Source organism: Microcebus murinus, chromosome 1, assembly GCF_040939455.1.
Source record: "Microcebus murinus isolate Inina chromosome 1, M.murinus_Inina_mat1.0, whole genome shotgun sequence".
Classification (NCBI taxonomy): Eukaryota; Metazoa; Chordata; class Mammalia; order Primates; family Cheirogaleidae; genus Microcebus; species Microcebus murinus.
Window position 1 is genome coordinate 27,025,225 of NC_134104.1, and position 17,504 is coordinate 27,042,728.

The window sequence follows — 17,504 nt, forward strand, 5'->3', positions numbered from 1 at the left end:
GATACAATCCTACCTTTAAGGAACTTACAGGGAAAAAATAAACATAGATAAATAAATGTAATCAAATAGTAAATGTGGTTAAATACCATAAGAAAAACACAAAAAATATTCTTGAGAATTCAATGTGTAGTTTATTTCCATTGAGAGGGATTTCAAAGCTTGAAAGAAGACATAGTATCTGTGTTGGTGATACTTAATTTGTTTTTACCAAAAACCAGAGAAAATGGACAATTAATATAAAACCTGAAATAGCAATCTAATTTCAGATAAAAAGTTAATTACTGTTTTGAGGAAAAATAGAAGCATGTGTGATTATTGTGGGTTTATTATAGTATAAAGTCAGTGATTACTTTTGGAGTTATATAAAATTCGTCTTACAAGGCAAAGAGTATATTAGTATTTCTGAGAAATGATAAAATAATTGGATTAAATTAACACAAGTAGGTGGGCAGTGCAACAAAAGAGATAAGTGAGTGGTTAATTCTACTTGGATTAACACTCCTGTTTTCTAGTTTAGCTACAACCTAAATGAATTTGTCATGTCTTAAGCTCTCAGACCTTCTGCTGCTTATTTCTGGGCAGAAGCAATCCAAGTAAACTGGATAAAGACACAGTGATTGATTATTGTGCTTATAGTTAGTTGTGAAGAGTTCACGTCCAACTAGCTAACTGAAAAACTCTGGTCAGAAGAGAGATAAACAGATACAGTATTCTAAAATTCAGTGTTTTAATTGACCACTGTGTTTCAAAAGGGATGGCAAATTTGAACCAAATTTGCTCTTATTTGCTCTTTACCTGTAGGCATAATATAGTTGTTAGTGATAATACTAAATCCTTTTTCTTCATTATTCTGATTATATTCAGAAAACCTAGTGATGAAATTATTTTAATCACTCCAATTAAATTCTTTTCTTGTAATTTCATCACGAAAATCTTTAAAATACTATTTTAAAAAAACACTGTATAAAATTATTAGTAATTATTTGGTTGCCAGTCATTTTTCATAGTCATATATTTTTTTCCTTTAAATTGGAATTTAAAATCAACTAGGCTTTTATTTATAAATAATAAAAGTTCTTTCAGGTTCAATTATGTGTTAATGACTGGTCAATAGTCTCACATCTGCTTTTATATTTGGCAAAGCATGGTTGATACTGAACCCCATTTCTCAACTTTTAATTGTGTTAAAAAATTAACATTGTAATAACCATGCATATTTCTGTGACACCCATGATATAATTAGTTTGGTGTTCTTAATGTCGACTTTGTTTTACCAAGTAACCAGAATCATAAGTAACAATCACTTATGACAGGTGGATAAATAAATCAGATCAGCATATGATCAGTATACACAACCAATGAGTTGAGCTTAGGAAATGGCCAAATTTAGGTCTTGCAGATTGAAGGAATAAAAAGACAGATTATTTAAAATGTATAGTAAACAACTTTGAAAACTAAAAATTCATAAAAATGAATCATTAGTAGTGATTTTCTATTTTCTTACACATACTCAAAAATGTTTCAAGACTTTAAAGGTGATTATGTGAGTTGTGTGTTTTCTAAAATAGGTTTTGTTAAATAGCTCTTCGTTTTGAATGATGAGCCTGTGGTCAAATACGCTTGGGAACTGTTGGGTTAAAGTATATAATATTTTTTCAGAAGACCTCTCATTAGCTGGTACACTATGTCTCCAAAAGAAAGATTTGGTATATATCTCAGGATACTAGTATTTAACAAGTTGAAGACTCTGAATTGATATATTTTATGAAGTTTTACAATAGTTTGTCGTATAGCCACTCTATAAAAGCACTCATGTTGTATTTTTAAGTATAACTTTTTTGAATGAGAGCCCAAAGTGGGGGTGATTGGAAAATAAAAAGAATTTGATTAATTGAATATTGCAAATCACACAAAACATGAAGTGTTGGTAAAACTTTGTAGTGTCTTAGGCCAGATTTCTCTTGCTGTTTTGTGAGCAAAAAATACAGTCGTCCCCTGTAGTAACTAACAAAATAAGTTCACGTTTTACTGTATTTTACAGGACTTGGCATACTTTCTATGCTTTGTTTATCTCAGTGTGTAACATTTATTAGCTAATTTTGGTAAAAAGTAATGATAAAAAAACAGTATATCTCTTGGGTGGAATTAAATAACTGGCCATAAATCAATTTAACGTAAACATTGGAATATACTAATTTTCCCACTAATGGAATTTTTATTGTCATATGTCATGGTTTTTCACTGGGGAGACTTCTTTATTGCACTTTTTTGATTAATTTGATGATGACTATTTCAGTAGATGTCTTGGGTGTTAAAACTTTCATGTTGGACATAGAGATAGCTATGTAAGATACAAACGTGGTCAGTGATTCAGCTGGTTCTGACAGGTTGGGATACCAGGTTGGTAAAGAAGGCTAATTGTGTTCATGGAATGCCTATCCCAAACTTCATAAACACTCCTCAAAGTAGCATTTTTTTTGTTTAAGAAATAACACTTTTTACAAAGTGTTTAAACTTTCTACACCAAGTTTTCGAAGGAAACGTGGCATTGGTGAAACCCAAGATCAATCCACAATCTGGGCGAGTTACTGTACTGAGAATTAATTGCCTTAAACCAACTTGGCTGTCTGCCTGGTATTTCTCTGGCCTCAGGAATAACCCTGGTAAGAAAATCTGGATGCTCAGCTCAAAGGTAGCACCCTTAGTTTCCAATATCTCTTCCATCTACCCTTAATTCCCTTTCTCGAAGCCAACTGTCTAGTTCAGAGCCTTATTTCTCATTTGGAGCTCTTGTGCTGCCAAGCCTCCGTACTGAAATCCTTGCCCCATTCTCTCACAGCTACCAGATCTTCCTAAAACTCCAGTTTAGTTGTGTTACTTCTCTAATCAAAAATAATTTAGCGATTCCAGTAGCACAATGACCTTAGGAAAGTAACAGGCCTTCCTTTATCAATCCTAGTGTTTACTGTGGGAAACACTAAAATAATTAACATTTCTTCTGAATTTGATATCTTTAAAGAATTTATTTTTCTTAAGTCTTTTACTTACTACCTTAATTAATATAACTAACATCATTTTGGGAGGAAAATTCGTAGTATACTAAGCCTCCAAATGAACTCAGGTTTTTTCGTTTCCTTAAAAGATTTCAAATGACATAACTAAAATAATTTAAAAATGTGCTGATCATACTGTCAATATACTTTCTCTTCTTTATAGAGACCCTGATCTTTTTCACTTAATGATGGTGAACCTGATATCTTCCTTGATTCTCTGCTACATTTGCCCTTCAACAGCATGGCCTGTGGTTTGCACATCTGAAGTGTGATTCATCTAACAGTTGAGCTTATGCATTTTATTTAGATAACTAGAATTTCTCCATTCTGGATTAGAGATATGCTAGTGATTTTCAAACCCTGTTTTTTTGTTTGCGTTTGCCTGTAGAAACAACAACGTTCCTGATACAATTTCTGCAAGCTTGTAGCTTGAGGCTTCATCTCTGGCCATTGCCACTATTTGCACCTCTCATCCCCACAGTGGTGCAGCCTGTCCTCTCAGCTAGTGCTTCTCAAAATATCTGAAGTGAAAGACCAGTTTTCTTGTGTGTGTTTTCATTCATTTTTTTAGTAACTCACTTTTATTGTATTTTCAAAAAACTTCTGTCTATGACAGATTGGAAATTTTTAAAAAGACTACAAAATATAAATCCAAATCTTTCATCATTAAATTCAACAGACATCAAATTACTTTGTCACATTCTATAAAAGTTTCTAATTACTGACGATTTCTGCTCTTTGAGGAGCATAAAGTTTCTAGAACATACTGTGTGCTGCTGTGCGTCCTTGCTTGGGCTGGTGCCCACACTCTCTACAGAATGCTAAATAAAGCCTCTTTTCCAATTGGCAAAGCTTCAGTTGTCCCTAGACTTGACTTGCATGCCACCTCTGTAGAGTGCCTGCCCTAGGAATAGTGTTCCCTGCCCTGTCACCCAGTCTTCTCCCCCAAAACCTGTACTTCAGTGCTTTCTCCACTTTGTTCATGTCTTCTCTTAATTAGTATCTCACTACATACTGATCATATTTTTTCTAGACAAGATTGTGAGCCCACTAAGGGATGGTTTATCACTCAGTTATCCATCTAACTTCAACTCTTAACACATAGCAGCTTCTTTATAAATATTTATGGATTTGTTACTTCTTGCCTGGGAAAATCAGAATCAGGTAACTTCAAAGATGGGAGATTTTTCACATCCTCCTTTGTCAACTAATCTTCTTTCTTTCTTTTTTTTGAGACAGAGTCTCACTTTGTTGCCCAGGCTAGAGTGAGTGCCATGGCTTCAGCCTAGCTCACAGCAACCTCAAACTCCTTGGGCTCAAGCAATCCTGCTGCCTCAGCCTCCTGAGTAGCTGGGACTACAGGCATGCGCCATCATGCCCGGCTAATTTTTTCTATATATATTAGTTGGCCAATTAATTTCTTCCTATTTATAGTAGAGATGGGGGTCTCACTCTTGCTCAGGCTGGTTTTGAACTCCTGACCTTGAGCGATCGGCCCGCCTCAGCCTCCCAGATTGCTAGGATTACAGGTGTGAGCCACCGCGCCCAGCCTTAATCTTCTTTCTAAAAACGTCATTCTTTTCTTTCCCCACTTAGGTCGTAGGGACATTGCTGCACAGAGAACATTGTTTGTCTGGCATAATTTTAGTGGAAATTCTTGAAATTAGAAAGTAGAGATTTTGTTTGAAGACAATAAGATTGCACTTCTTGACTTTTACCAGTAGCAGTTCTCAAATTTCTTACTTTATATTCTTCAGTTATTCAGAATCCAAGAAAGCATTTGTTTATAATATTAATATCAGCTGATAGTTACCATATTAGAAATTTAAACTGAGAAAAATTTTAAAACAAGAATTCACAAGTATGCATTCCATTAACCATCAAAACAATGGCACATGCATAGTCTCTGGACAACTCCACTGTATACTCATGAGAGAGAGATACAAAAAGGCAGATGACATTTAGTGTTATGAAAGTAGTCTTGACCTCATGTGCCTCCTGAATGGGTCATGGGATGCTTGGGGTTCTTGGAGCACACTTGAAGAACTGCTAATTGCCAACAGATATTCTGTATTTTTATTTCAATAATATTGTATCCTAGCTTTTGTGTTTATAAATTAGTAAGTTTTCTTTTTAAATATCTGCAAAGCTTATCATATTACTTACCCTTCTATTAGTGTCTAGACATAGAATGTGCTGGAACTTATTGCCAGTGTTGGCTTGGCAGCTATAAGATGGAGATGCTTACTCAAGGAGAAGTCATTTTATTTGTGGATACTCAGTAAGGTCATTCTTAGTCGTGCCATGTCAGTAACCCTGGCTTCCAAGTGGTAGCCCTTTTTATGACTTGTGAATCTCTTAATACTTCTCCTATGATGATTCTCCTTACTCCAGAGGTTTTGGAGGTTTGGTCATTTTCTTAATGATCTCACAGAATGAAGTTGACGTCTTCTCTTGAGGGAGTGAGTAGGCTTTCTCTCAGTTCTTTCCTTCTTCTCTCCTTTGTGTGACCTTCCCCTCCACTTGCCTCAAGCTGAACCTGATCCTTGATGCTGGCGCTCCTTTTCTGAGAGTACAGTCTGCTCTCTGGCAGATATATACTTGGCCCTAGTGGCTCCTGGCTTTTTTTTTTTTTTTTTTTTTTTTTTTTTGCTCCCTACCCTCTTACCTTGGCTGATACTCTGTTAAATTCTTTCTGAGGTCTTAGCAGGACAGTCAGTCTCTAGAGTATTTGACGACTCTCTTCAAATTACATGGGTACTGGGTCTTCCCTGAGAGTTTTGGGAATGCATTGTGTGCCTTTCAGTTGGATGAGAGTACCAAGATGGCTGGCAGTTCAGATGCTTGATTTACCAACAGCTCAATATTCTTTTTACTTACAGTCTTTTTATTGTGTGATGATGTCATGGTGAGAACTGGAATTTGGGGACTTAGTATCATTATGAGTGATAGTCTAGAAGCATGAAGCTGATAGAATGTTGGGGGAATTTTACCTTTTAATTCCATGTCCTAAACATAATAAGCCCTCAAAAAACGTTTTCTGAGTTAATTTTTTTCTCATTAGTGTTGGATGGAGCTCCAGCAACCACATGGTAATTTAAGTCAGACATCTCTCTCTTGTAACTAAGGGACATGTGCCCTCACGTTATGAAAAGGTACATGTTGCTGTCTTAGTAAGCAAAACACTTACTTAATACTTAATGAAGATTGATATTTGAAATCTACAAAATTAAGATTTCCAACAGGATCTGATTCTGACTCTGTTAAATACCTCTACAATAATTACTGGTTTTCTTGAAACTTTGTACAAATCATTTCATCGCAGTGTTTAACAAACCTAGGCTTGAGATATAACAATCGTTTTCATCATTCTCGTCTTTTGATTTAATGAAGTTGCTATGAAATAAAACCCTATTTTATAGCACTGTTTATGTTATACAAATTGGTTTCTAAATATTCAAACAAACCAACCTTCATTGTTTTCAGAGCTATCCTTTTCTTCAGCTTTCCCACTTCTGCCTTATTTTGACCATGATTTTTTCTATGCACTAACTGGTCTACAATTTCTTCTCCCCTCCAAGCCATCAACTCCATGGCTTCTGTTTTTGTTTTTTAATACACTTAATCATACCATTGCTTATAAACCTTCCACTGCCCACCAGATAAAGGCCAGCTCCTTGGCATGGCCTTGATTCAAAGTCCTTGGTCCCACTTGCATTTCTGGCCTAATCTTCAGTCACACTGGACTACCCCCTTCCTGTATCACACTCAGCTCTTCCCTCCTTTAAGTGCTATTTGTGGAGCCTAGAGTGACCATTATTCTTTTCTGCCTGGCTAGCCCTTACTTATTTTTTAACTATCGCTGATCACCACCTACACATGTATATAAGAACTGAAAACCTGGCTATAGCCTACTCTGTGTTCCTAGAGTACTTTTTACATATTTCAGTCATAGCATTTAGCGTTTCCTAGCATGAGAGTATATACTCTCTTCTTCAGCACAGTGACTAAGGAGGAAATTCTCATATACTCTCCTGTGTTGCCTGCTCACGAGGTATTATCACTCCACCTTTTTCCTGTCCCTTTCAGGAAAGCAAATCTGAATTCAAGGGAGTGAAAGTGTGGTTGTTACTCAGCACAATCTTAAATGTATCTTATTCCCTTATTCCTTTATTTTTTAAAAAAGGAATAATTTGTAACCTATTTGTCGGCTTTGGCAGTCTCATCTGTGTTCTCGGTTCTTGGTGTGCTCTTTGCTGAAGAACGACCAGACATACCAAAGTAAGGCAAGCACAAGGTGAAATTTATTGAGGGGAAACAAGATAGGATTATAGAGCAAGAGCAAGATAAAGGTTTACAGAACAGGATACATACACCACAGATGACGACTGGACCCCTTGTTGTAGCAAAAAAGACCTTGGTTATGGTTTGGATCTTGTTTTATAGTGTCCAGTTTGGGACCTTCCCATGGTTCAGATGTCATCATTTAACCACTTTGATGGACAGTTGGGAGTTACATGACCTGAATCTTATGTGCATGCAGCTCTCCCATGAACTCCTCTGAAAGCCCATGGGGCCAGTGAACCACAATGTAGATTTAAGCTAATGACATGCTACTTAGCCTTGGGCTGTCCTAAGTCACCTTCCAGACTCTATGGTACCTATGTCATTTGCTTTGTGGGCTAGGGAATCCTCTATTTTTTTGCAGTTGGTGTGTTAAGTTCTGATTGGTAGATTGGTAGGGCATTCCCTCCTTTTCCAGGTATGGTAGTCGCTGGGGACAGGATTAAGGTGGGGAAGCACCAAAACAGGGACCTGGGGCCTGCCCTTGTTCTTCTTCCCAGATGGGGCAATTGTTTGAGGCAGCACTAAGACAAGGCACCCACTTTTGTCCCTAGGAGACTCAGAATCCCTCACTATCTACCTAACATATTGGGTCTTAATAAATTCTATATCTTACACTAAATGCTCTTTGAACTAATCATGATATACCTTTTATCTGATGATGACAAACTAACATGTCATAGATGGAGACACACTGATTTTAGGATATTACATTCTAAGGATGACAGATGTTTGTTCCACTGGACTATTTATTTCTTGTGAGCTAGGACTGTTTTATTGATCTTGTTGTTGTTGTTCTAGAGTAATGATTTTAACAGTTGGCTACTGTAGCTGCTAAATTAAATTTTGTGGGTATTGCCAGGGAAGAATCAAACACCCTTTACTGGCATTAATACTTTCTCTTTTGGCCCATGCATTGGAGATGCTAAAACACAACAATAAAATGTCATGCTGATTTCTTATATATAATAGGACTGAGCTTGCTTTACCTTGTTTTACTTAATGTTCACTTTTACTATTCTGACTCTTAACAGTGTATCCATCATGTTAGCAATAAGAAATTTAGTAAACATATGATGTAATTTCCATTACATATAATTTTAGTAAGCTATATGAAATATGCGTGAAGTTTGTGACTTGACCATCTAAAAGCTTATTTTTTTTAAAATGAAAATTCTAGAGATAAATGTTCATGGAAATATTAACTTTGTCTTAACCTATCAGTGTGCTTACAAATCTAAAAGATACAAATAGAGCTTTAAGTTTTACATTGACTACCTTAAAATATGGTCAAGAAAAAATTCGACCTGCATTCTTGAATAAGCATAGTGGAAGGGTTGTTTACTTTTGAGGACTAATAGCTGCCCCATCATTTGTGATTGCTTGCTTACATAATTTGTTATGAAAGAATGCTTCTAGGTAAACCATCTCTTCCAAATGCTTGTGATTTGTTCTGTTCTGCTTGGGAAGGGTTAAGAGGAGACAACATCCTGTCAAAGACCTTGTTTTTAATTTTGCTTCTCACACTGGCACAGATCCTGCTAAGAGCAGCCCAGATTAGTTCGGAAAACCTTTGAAGAGATTTAAGATGTCCTTCAGCCAGTTTGAAGGTTTTTGTCTTGCAAATCCAGTACAAGGGCGCCTGCAGGCATCTCGACCCTTGCTGTGCTGCTGATGCAGCTCAAGGTCACACTAACCCGCCCTGTGACATTCAACAACAAAAAAAAATTATGCGGTGAAACTGCTTCAGCGTTCAGCCAACCAACAACTTCCTTTAGTGAAGAACTGAGGATGAAATCTTTTTTTCCCCTCTTTCTTTTTTTGGGGGCTCTGTGAATTTTTGCTGTAGGAAATAATCCCAGTTTTCTGGTGTATGTGATGACAAGGTCATTTCTTAATTAGAACACATGTAAAGAACAAAGCTAAATGGCTTCAAAACAGCTTTGTAGTTGATGGAGAGGATTTAAATTATTTAAAGAGATAGTCACCCATGTATGATGGAAGCTGAATTCTAAAGGCATTAACTCCTTCATTCCTGTCTACTTGCCATTGCTTTGAATTCCGTATGTCTGACTTTAGAAGGTTGCATTCTAAATGTAAGGAAATTTATAAATGCCCATTTTTAAAAGAGTGAAACATAATTTATAAGTCAAATTCTCAGATAAACTTTTAATGGAGAAGTTTTCTTCTCCCCATGACATTTATCTCCTGGAAATTTTATCAGATGGCTTGACTGAGGAAATAGGAATTATGCACTTTTCCCCCTGGCAACAGTGATTTATTTATAATGTGTTGGAGAGGGGTCTGTAAGTGCTTCTTTATTGCCTCACCTTCCCTCCCTCACTTTTACTCATCTGTGATTTAGAAGTCTAGTTGATCAATTTACCCCTGCCTCTTTAGAAATAACAGCACACATCATTCAGGTTTCTCAGCTTTCAAAGAATTGGTGTAGGAAGACATGCTTTTTTCCTAAGGAAAAAAATAATTTTAGCTCAAAATGGACTAGTTTCAGAAAGTTGTTTCTGAACATGCGTGACTTCTGAAAGCACAATGAAACCATGTCCATGAACACTCAATAACCATGTTGCACTCACTCTCCTGTGTGGGGCTTATTTCCCCATGTTTCTTCTTTGTTGCCTGCAAGTGCTAACTACCAAATAAATTAGCTGGATAGCGTCCAAGTGAATTGGCTTTCTATGCTTGAGACTTAATGCTTATCACCTCTGCAGGATTGAAGCAGAACAATCTAAGAGAATAATTTTTGATGGTTGATATTTCCTTTATATTATATATAGAAGCACACATTGCAGTTACTTCTCTATACACAAAATCACATCATGTAGAGAAATTTAACTTAAAGATTATGATATTAGGAAAACAGTGTTTTCAGAATTCATACCAAGTTGCTTTCTCAAATGGATGTTTTCCTGTAAATGTGACCAAAGTAGAATCAGGGCAAGTGCTTTGTAAGATGGATAGTATTTTAAGTGTGGTTACTTGAACTAATATTTTAAGTTTTGAGGGCCACACTTAAAAGATGTTAGTTTGAGGGGATAACATGATGGATTGCATAAGAACAATTTAGAATTATAAAGACTTATTAATCTGAAGGATTTTTCTCCTATCAAGAAGCAATTTCTTTGGGCCGATGCAAAGAAAAAGGATATGTGTACATTAAGATACATGTTTTTAGGTATGAGTATTTTAAAGGATTCCTGGTTTGCAGAAAGAAAATGTTGGAAGGGAAATCTGCATGCAAGGAAATGGTTAGTGTGATTCAGTGTGTCCTGCCCTTGCCTGGAGTCTGGTATGCCCTAAATGTCATGTATGACCCAAGCTCACCTGCTAGTAATTTCTAATTTACTGTCCTAATTCATCGATTTGTTATCACTAATTGTTCTTCATTTACTTCTGTGTAGTTTCCAGTACCTAAAGGGTTGAAAGGTTGCTGTAATTGGCACCCGCAGCTGCTCTTTCTTTTGACAGGGGATAATTTTGCAGCCTATGCTTTGTGTGACAGCTGCCTAATTGGGCATTCTCCCCTTGTAGCAAGCCTGCCTCCTCCAGCCTCCCTGCTGACAAATGGTGGTGGATTATAGATGAGGACACGCTGACCCATTCGACCTTGCTGAGACAGCGGGGAGGGGCCTCCTGCTACTTGAGGGAAGCTTTAGGTCATTTAGAGGACAAGGTCATGAGCCAGGTGGAGAAATGACATGATATCACATGACAGTAGCCTGATGACATGGTCAGTGTGTCAAGGACAAATGCATCAGTATCGATTAAACATTATTGCCATACTTCATTGAAGTTCCTAGTATTTCTTAATTGTTCCTACTGATTTTTTTTTTCAAAAGGAAGAGTATAGAATAAGACTCATGTATTTTAGCAGTATTAAAGCAACTGTGTACATGAAAATAGAGCTGGCATGGGAAGCCTACTAGTAAGTTTCTTCAGTTATTTAGGGTATTTTGTTTTTAATTATTGCTTAGTTTGCAGCCCCTTAACTATCAGTACTTTTTTCAAGAGTTATTTGAAAATTAAGGCAGACAAATTAAAATGAGGCAATCAATGTGTGTTTTTAAAAAATATTTAACAACTTCTTTCATCACCCTACTCAATGATTGGCACACCTTTTTTCATATTTTGAATCAAAGAAAAATAAGCCAAGTGAAAATGCCTAATTGAAAGGAACCTCAAAACTATAGATTTGTGAGATCAAATATACCACTTTGCTACCGTAATTATAAAGTGTTAAAAAGATGCTTTTTAAATAATTTTTGAGGCCTGAAAGTATTTTTTTAAATAGCTTGAGATTATACTTGATGTAAAAACTTGAAGGTAAATGAAAATCTTTTGGATGTCTTTTCATTATTGGTAATGCACGTGTGTTTTTCTTGAAGAAATAGACTTGAGCTATTGCAATACATTTTTTAAGTCTAAGATCTTAAGAATCCATGCTGAGTCTGTTAACCCTATGAAAGTCCATATAAACTATGCTGGATAGTACACTTTAGAAAAACGCCTAGTTTTAAAAACAGTGAACACTTGAATGCAGAGAATACTGATCATGATTGTCATTTCTAGAAAAACAGTTGTTGTTGGGCACTGTTGGATCTAAGCCCTCAGTTCAACAGGAGGTAATTTTATGCCCCTGAGATAAAAAAAACGAGGAGTGGTAAAGTGTGATGAATTAGTTCACCGAAGTAGACACATCTGTATTTTCATGGCATGTACGTGAGAAATTGTGTGTGTGTGTGTGTGTGTGTGTGTGTGTGTTTAATTTGGACCGTGCTGTGCATGTGTTTAGCTGTTCTCAAACCCTGCCTCAAGCTTGGTGGAGGTTTAATCCTGTGCCCTTGTACACGTATACTTGATTAGTAGTTGTGGTTATCTCAGCAGAAGACATACCGCCCTCCTCCTTGTATTGGTCGGGACCCGGGCATTGGGGAGTCAAGGCAAAGGAGAAAGAAAAGAGATTTTACATTAGTATTCTATGAAAGCCTTACTGTCTGCAGAACAAATTGATTGCTCCGGTGTACCTGTGCTTGGCACCACTGCTGTGAAAGAAAGGTAGGGCTGTAATCTGTTTTATTGTATTACATATTGTGACACTCCAGGAATATTTAACATGCACTCTTTCTAAGGCACGTGCTACAAGTCTAAGAAAAAAAAAAAAGGAAATAAATGAATGGAAAGTATATAAGAGCAGGGGGCTGCAGCTTTGTTTACTTCAGTCCACGAGAGTTCATTCAAATAAGATAATTTTGCTGAAAGCGTCACTGGGAACATAACCTGATTGATAACGCAGCCCTGTAAAGTGTTCTGAGGCACTAATCTGCTTCCCTGCTTGAAATGTGTCAGGCAGAGATGAAATTCAAGCTAATATTGTAAGATTTTAACCACAGAATGGGAGAAGTCGTGGAGGTAGTTATGTACATAATTAGTTTAGAAAATCATTTTAAATTATTTTTCAGTACATTATATTCTTAAAGGTTCCTACGTAATGTAGTGCAGAAGATAAGAGATTTTCACTAAAAAAAAAGAGGTGGCCACTATACCACCTTCAACTATATTAAGAAATGTATTATTTATTTTTTTCTTTCAGTAGTTTGATTTGTATAAACATTATACTGTTTGACTCTGTTGTAGGAAAGGAGATTGCAAAACATTCCTTAGAGTTTTTTTATTTTTGTTTTTTTTTTAATTCTGTGAATGTTTTTCAGGTAGAGACTTGTACTGTACAATTTGGGATTGCTTAGTGTGAATTTCATAAATGTCTTAACATTTCACAAAATGATTAAAATATCTGTGATTGGAGTTTGACCCATTGACATTTTCAGGCATTCTTGAAATGTGGTCATAGCAGCACTTTTTAGGTTGTGTATAAATCTGTACTGCGAGGGGAGAGAAGAAATTCCTCTTGTCCAAGCCTCTTGCCACATGTGAACTGCAGGTGCCCTTTGCCTCCTCTGTCCCCATCCTGATCCTTTGATTACAATCAGAGCCCTTGATTTAGGAGAGAGAGGAAGCAAAATAGCTCAGATTAATACACTGATGGGATTAAAGTTGTTTTCTGTTGTTTACTTTTATGTTCTTGAAATTAGTACATAGCTTTTCATTTTTTAGATTACATTTTGCTTTCATTTAAATGTGTGAATGTGTTCCGTGTATATACTAATTGTATGTCCTGAAGATGTACTGATACAGATCTGTGTAATCAGAGGCAATGGACATTGGTCTAGACTTGCTCATGGATACTTTTATAGAAAATGGACAAGTGAAGAAGCATTTTTAATCGCTTGTAAATAACAAATACAAATATACTAAACTCTGACATAGAACGCTGATTAAAATGAACTATTTGTGATCATGTTGTCTCTAAAGGAAAGGAGATATTTTCAAAGAACTTTTGAACTCCATAGCAAAATTAAGACTATTAAATATGTTTTCAAATGAATGGGAATTATTAGTATTGTATTTCTATATACCTAGTTTTATGGGTTTTTTTTTTTTCTTATTGAAAAAATGTCTCAGAAATGTAGAGAAAGAATAAACCATAGAATTAAGAATTTGAATGTTTTAGTTTTCAGAATAAAATATGTTATTAAGCTAGTTTTAAATTTTGTTACAAATTTAGAAATTTAGAAAATTTAGAGTCTTTCAAAAGAAATATATAGCATGCATATATTTAATAATTAGCCAAATAAGAAAGGGAAGATAAAGGGAACACCATGTAGAGAAAATTGATATTTATGTTTTCTTGGGGTTTTTTTGTTGTTGTTGGTTTTGTTTTGTTGGGGTTTTTTTGTTTGTTTGTTTACTTTTTGGTAAAGTGGAAGATTGTTTTAGACAGGGACCATGCTTTGTTTATCAAAGTATCCACAATGCTTAATACTATACCTAGCACATAATAACTGTTTAATAAATATTTGTTCAATAAATTAATAAAGCATACTTAAGCAACCTGTCCTCCCCCCAACCCACTTTCTTTTCTCTTTCTGTTTACAGTTTTAATTTGTGCTGTACTCATCTAGTGAGTTTTTAGCATGTTTCTCTTCTGAAAGTATTCTGATATTGAAGGAACAGGAATTCAGTGTTCTAGAACCAGCCTAGGAACTGCATTTATAGAGTCGTTTTCTAGTCAGAGTAGTTCAAGTAACTGAGCCTCATATTGTTCTTCTTCCAAAGGTGTGCTTAGAGTTCTTCTTCATTTCAGTTTGCCTCTATTCTTTTCCCTCATGTGCTGACCCATTCTGTTGAATATTTTTAAAGCTGTGAAGTCTATTTCTTATAGTTTAATTTTTTGCATTTGGCTACATTATGCTTATTAACCAATATCAACAAATTATTTTAAACATTCAAGAAAATTGCATGTTAACTGCAGTCAGAGAGACCTAAGTACATTAAATTATGTAGTAAACAAACATTTGACATGTTATTATGACTATTAATTTAAGCCATGAAATGAAAGTCATTCATGAGAACAACTTTATGTGGGTGACAATTCTCTAAGCTCAGTTAATGAACATCCAATTTGGTATCCAACATTAGCTAGACTTGTACTGGAGTTCTTGAGCATTAGGAACGTTAGAAATTAGTATAAAGAGTTCATTTAACTAATGAGAACACTGGCCCTTAGACAGGTTGCTGCTTAGCCACTGTTATGAAACTGCTTAGTAGCAGGGCTAAAACATAAATCACTTAGCTTTTTAAAAAGTGATTTTTATTTCAGATGCTACCAACTTTTTGTTCAATTTAATAGTTGTATTGATATTAGCCAAGTTTTATATCTGTAGCCACATTAAAGTTTAATTTGTAACTAAATAGAATGTAAATCAAAACAAACTGACATTTTGTGTGTGTGTATACACACACCCCCACCCACCCAACACACACACACACACACTATTGTGGATTGATTCCCATGGATATGGACCCAGTATAATTTTATGTCAAGAATGGGTGACGTATCATCAAGAAAGACATAAAAAATCAAGAAGCCAACTTTATATAAAGTCATAGTATCTGTATTAGAATAAATTTGTACATACAGTGGACCCTTAAACAATGTAGAGGTTAGGGATGCTGACCCCCTGTGCAGTCGAAAATTTGTGTATAACTTTTGACTCCCTCAAAACTTAACTACTCATAGCCTACTATTGACTGGAAGCCTTACCCATAATATAAATAATTGATTAACACATATTTTATATGTGATATGTGTTATATACTGTATTCTTATAATAAAGTAAGCTAGAGAAAAAATGTTATTAAGAAAATCATAAGAAAAAGAAAATATATTAACCATTCATCAAGTGGAAGTAGATCATCATAAATGTCTTCATTCTTAGCATCTTCATATTGAGTAGGCTGAGGAGGATGAAGAAGAGGAGGAATTGGTCTTGCTGTCTCAGGGGTGGCAGAGGCCGAAGAAAATCCACATATAAGTAGGCCTGCACAACTCACATTCATGTTGTTCAAGGGTCAACTATGGTATAGTCACAAATAAACACATTATAGTCTGTTGATATTTAATATGGCAATATTTTCTTTAATAGGATTGCTGTAGCTGGGCAGAGAAAGAAGGCAGCCAACTGAAACTCTTGCCACGTGGGGAACTTCAAGGGGGATATTAACTAGGCATGGCTTCCTTCAAAGATAATTAAATACTGAATTGTCAGAATTAAATAAATATTCTAATTCAGATTGTTCATGGAGAGATTAGACTCTAGGGGGTAAATTGGGGGTTTGTATGTAGGTCCCAGCAGTGTATGTCAGATGAGTATCTGAGTTAAAGACAGAGAAGGTACGTCCAAAAGTCATATGCTGACAAATCTAGACTCAGCTATGAGTGGGTCAGGCCTTCATCCACATGGACTGAGATTCATGACTAGGTTTTATTTACAATAGAGAAATGAGCAGGGAACTAGACATTGTCAAAAAGCCAAAATGACCAAACATGGAGACAGTGGGGAAACTAGTGGGCAGTAGGTATGAGGTTTGGAAACTTGGCAGTCTTATGCTCAAAATTAAGTTTATAAATTTACAAGTCATAGGGATAGTGGCTAAACTGTTTCTCATTCTTTTCCTCCCATTAGTGGAAAAGAAATCTCTAGATCTCCTTCTTTATTTCAACTAATGGGCAGAGTGTTCAAGCAAATTATTTAAACTCTCTAAACTGCAGTTTTCCCATCTCCAAAAGGGGATTATTATAGTATCTACCTCTTTAGGTTATTATGAGGATAAATTAAATGAGAAGATACGTATATAGTAACTAGAGCAGAGTGTATGTGTGTGTGTGTGAGAGAGAGAGAGATTTTGTTGTGTGAGTTTTTGCGTCTGGGTATAAAATAGCCAAACCCTCTACTGATGTAATTTTTATACTACTGTTAATAACAGAGGACTTGACTAGGTAGCCATAATAATGTACAGTAGAGCTATCTGAGTATTTCAAAATCAGGGATATAGTCTTTCCATCTTTTATGTGCAGCCTGGTAAAGCTATGTCTAAACTCTTATTCCTATTTTTTACCTATTAATTAATTCTCAGATTTTAACCTAAAAAGTGGTCTGTGCTTTAATAATATGATTCCTTCTCCAAAAGCATATACTCCTTGTCTTGGTCAGTTATGTGATTTTTATTTGTGTTGACTTTACTTGTATTGACTTTATTAAACTATATATCAAAAACTAGGCATAATTTTTAATGATAACCTTTCCACGTAAAAGTCTAAAATGTCTAAGTGAATCATAATTCTCACTTTAGAATTACAGTAAATAATTTTAGAAGTAAGTGGCTAGAGCAAAATTTAATTTGTTTACATCTTAGCTAAACTTTTCAGCTTTCTTCAGATATTACCCATAGTTTTCAGCCCTTTTTTTCTCCCTTTAATTGTAGAAATTTCTTGACAGTTAATAATTTTTTGTAGATTTCTAGAAGACTGAGGTGATCTGACTTTACAAGTGTGAATGCCAAATGTATAGCAGTTAACACTGTTTTTCTCTGGAAGGCAGAAGAAGGTGGAATATAAGGAATGCCTTATGACTTGATTTGAATTTAAATAAAGTTTTACTTTTTCATTAGTACTTGTGATTTTAAATAAAG

At 35.4% G+C, this 17,504-nt stretch overlaps 1 protein-coding gene across 3 annotated transcripts in view; it reads left to right on the plus strand.

The window, feature by feature from the left end:
- NRIP1 (nuclear receptor interacting protein 1) overlaps positions 1-17,504 on the plus strand; it is an 88,028-nt gene that overhangs the window by 44,960 nt on the left and 25,564 nt on the right. The gene's annotated exons all lie outside the window — the stretch shown is intronic.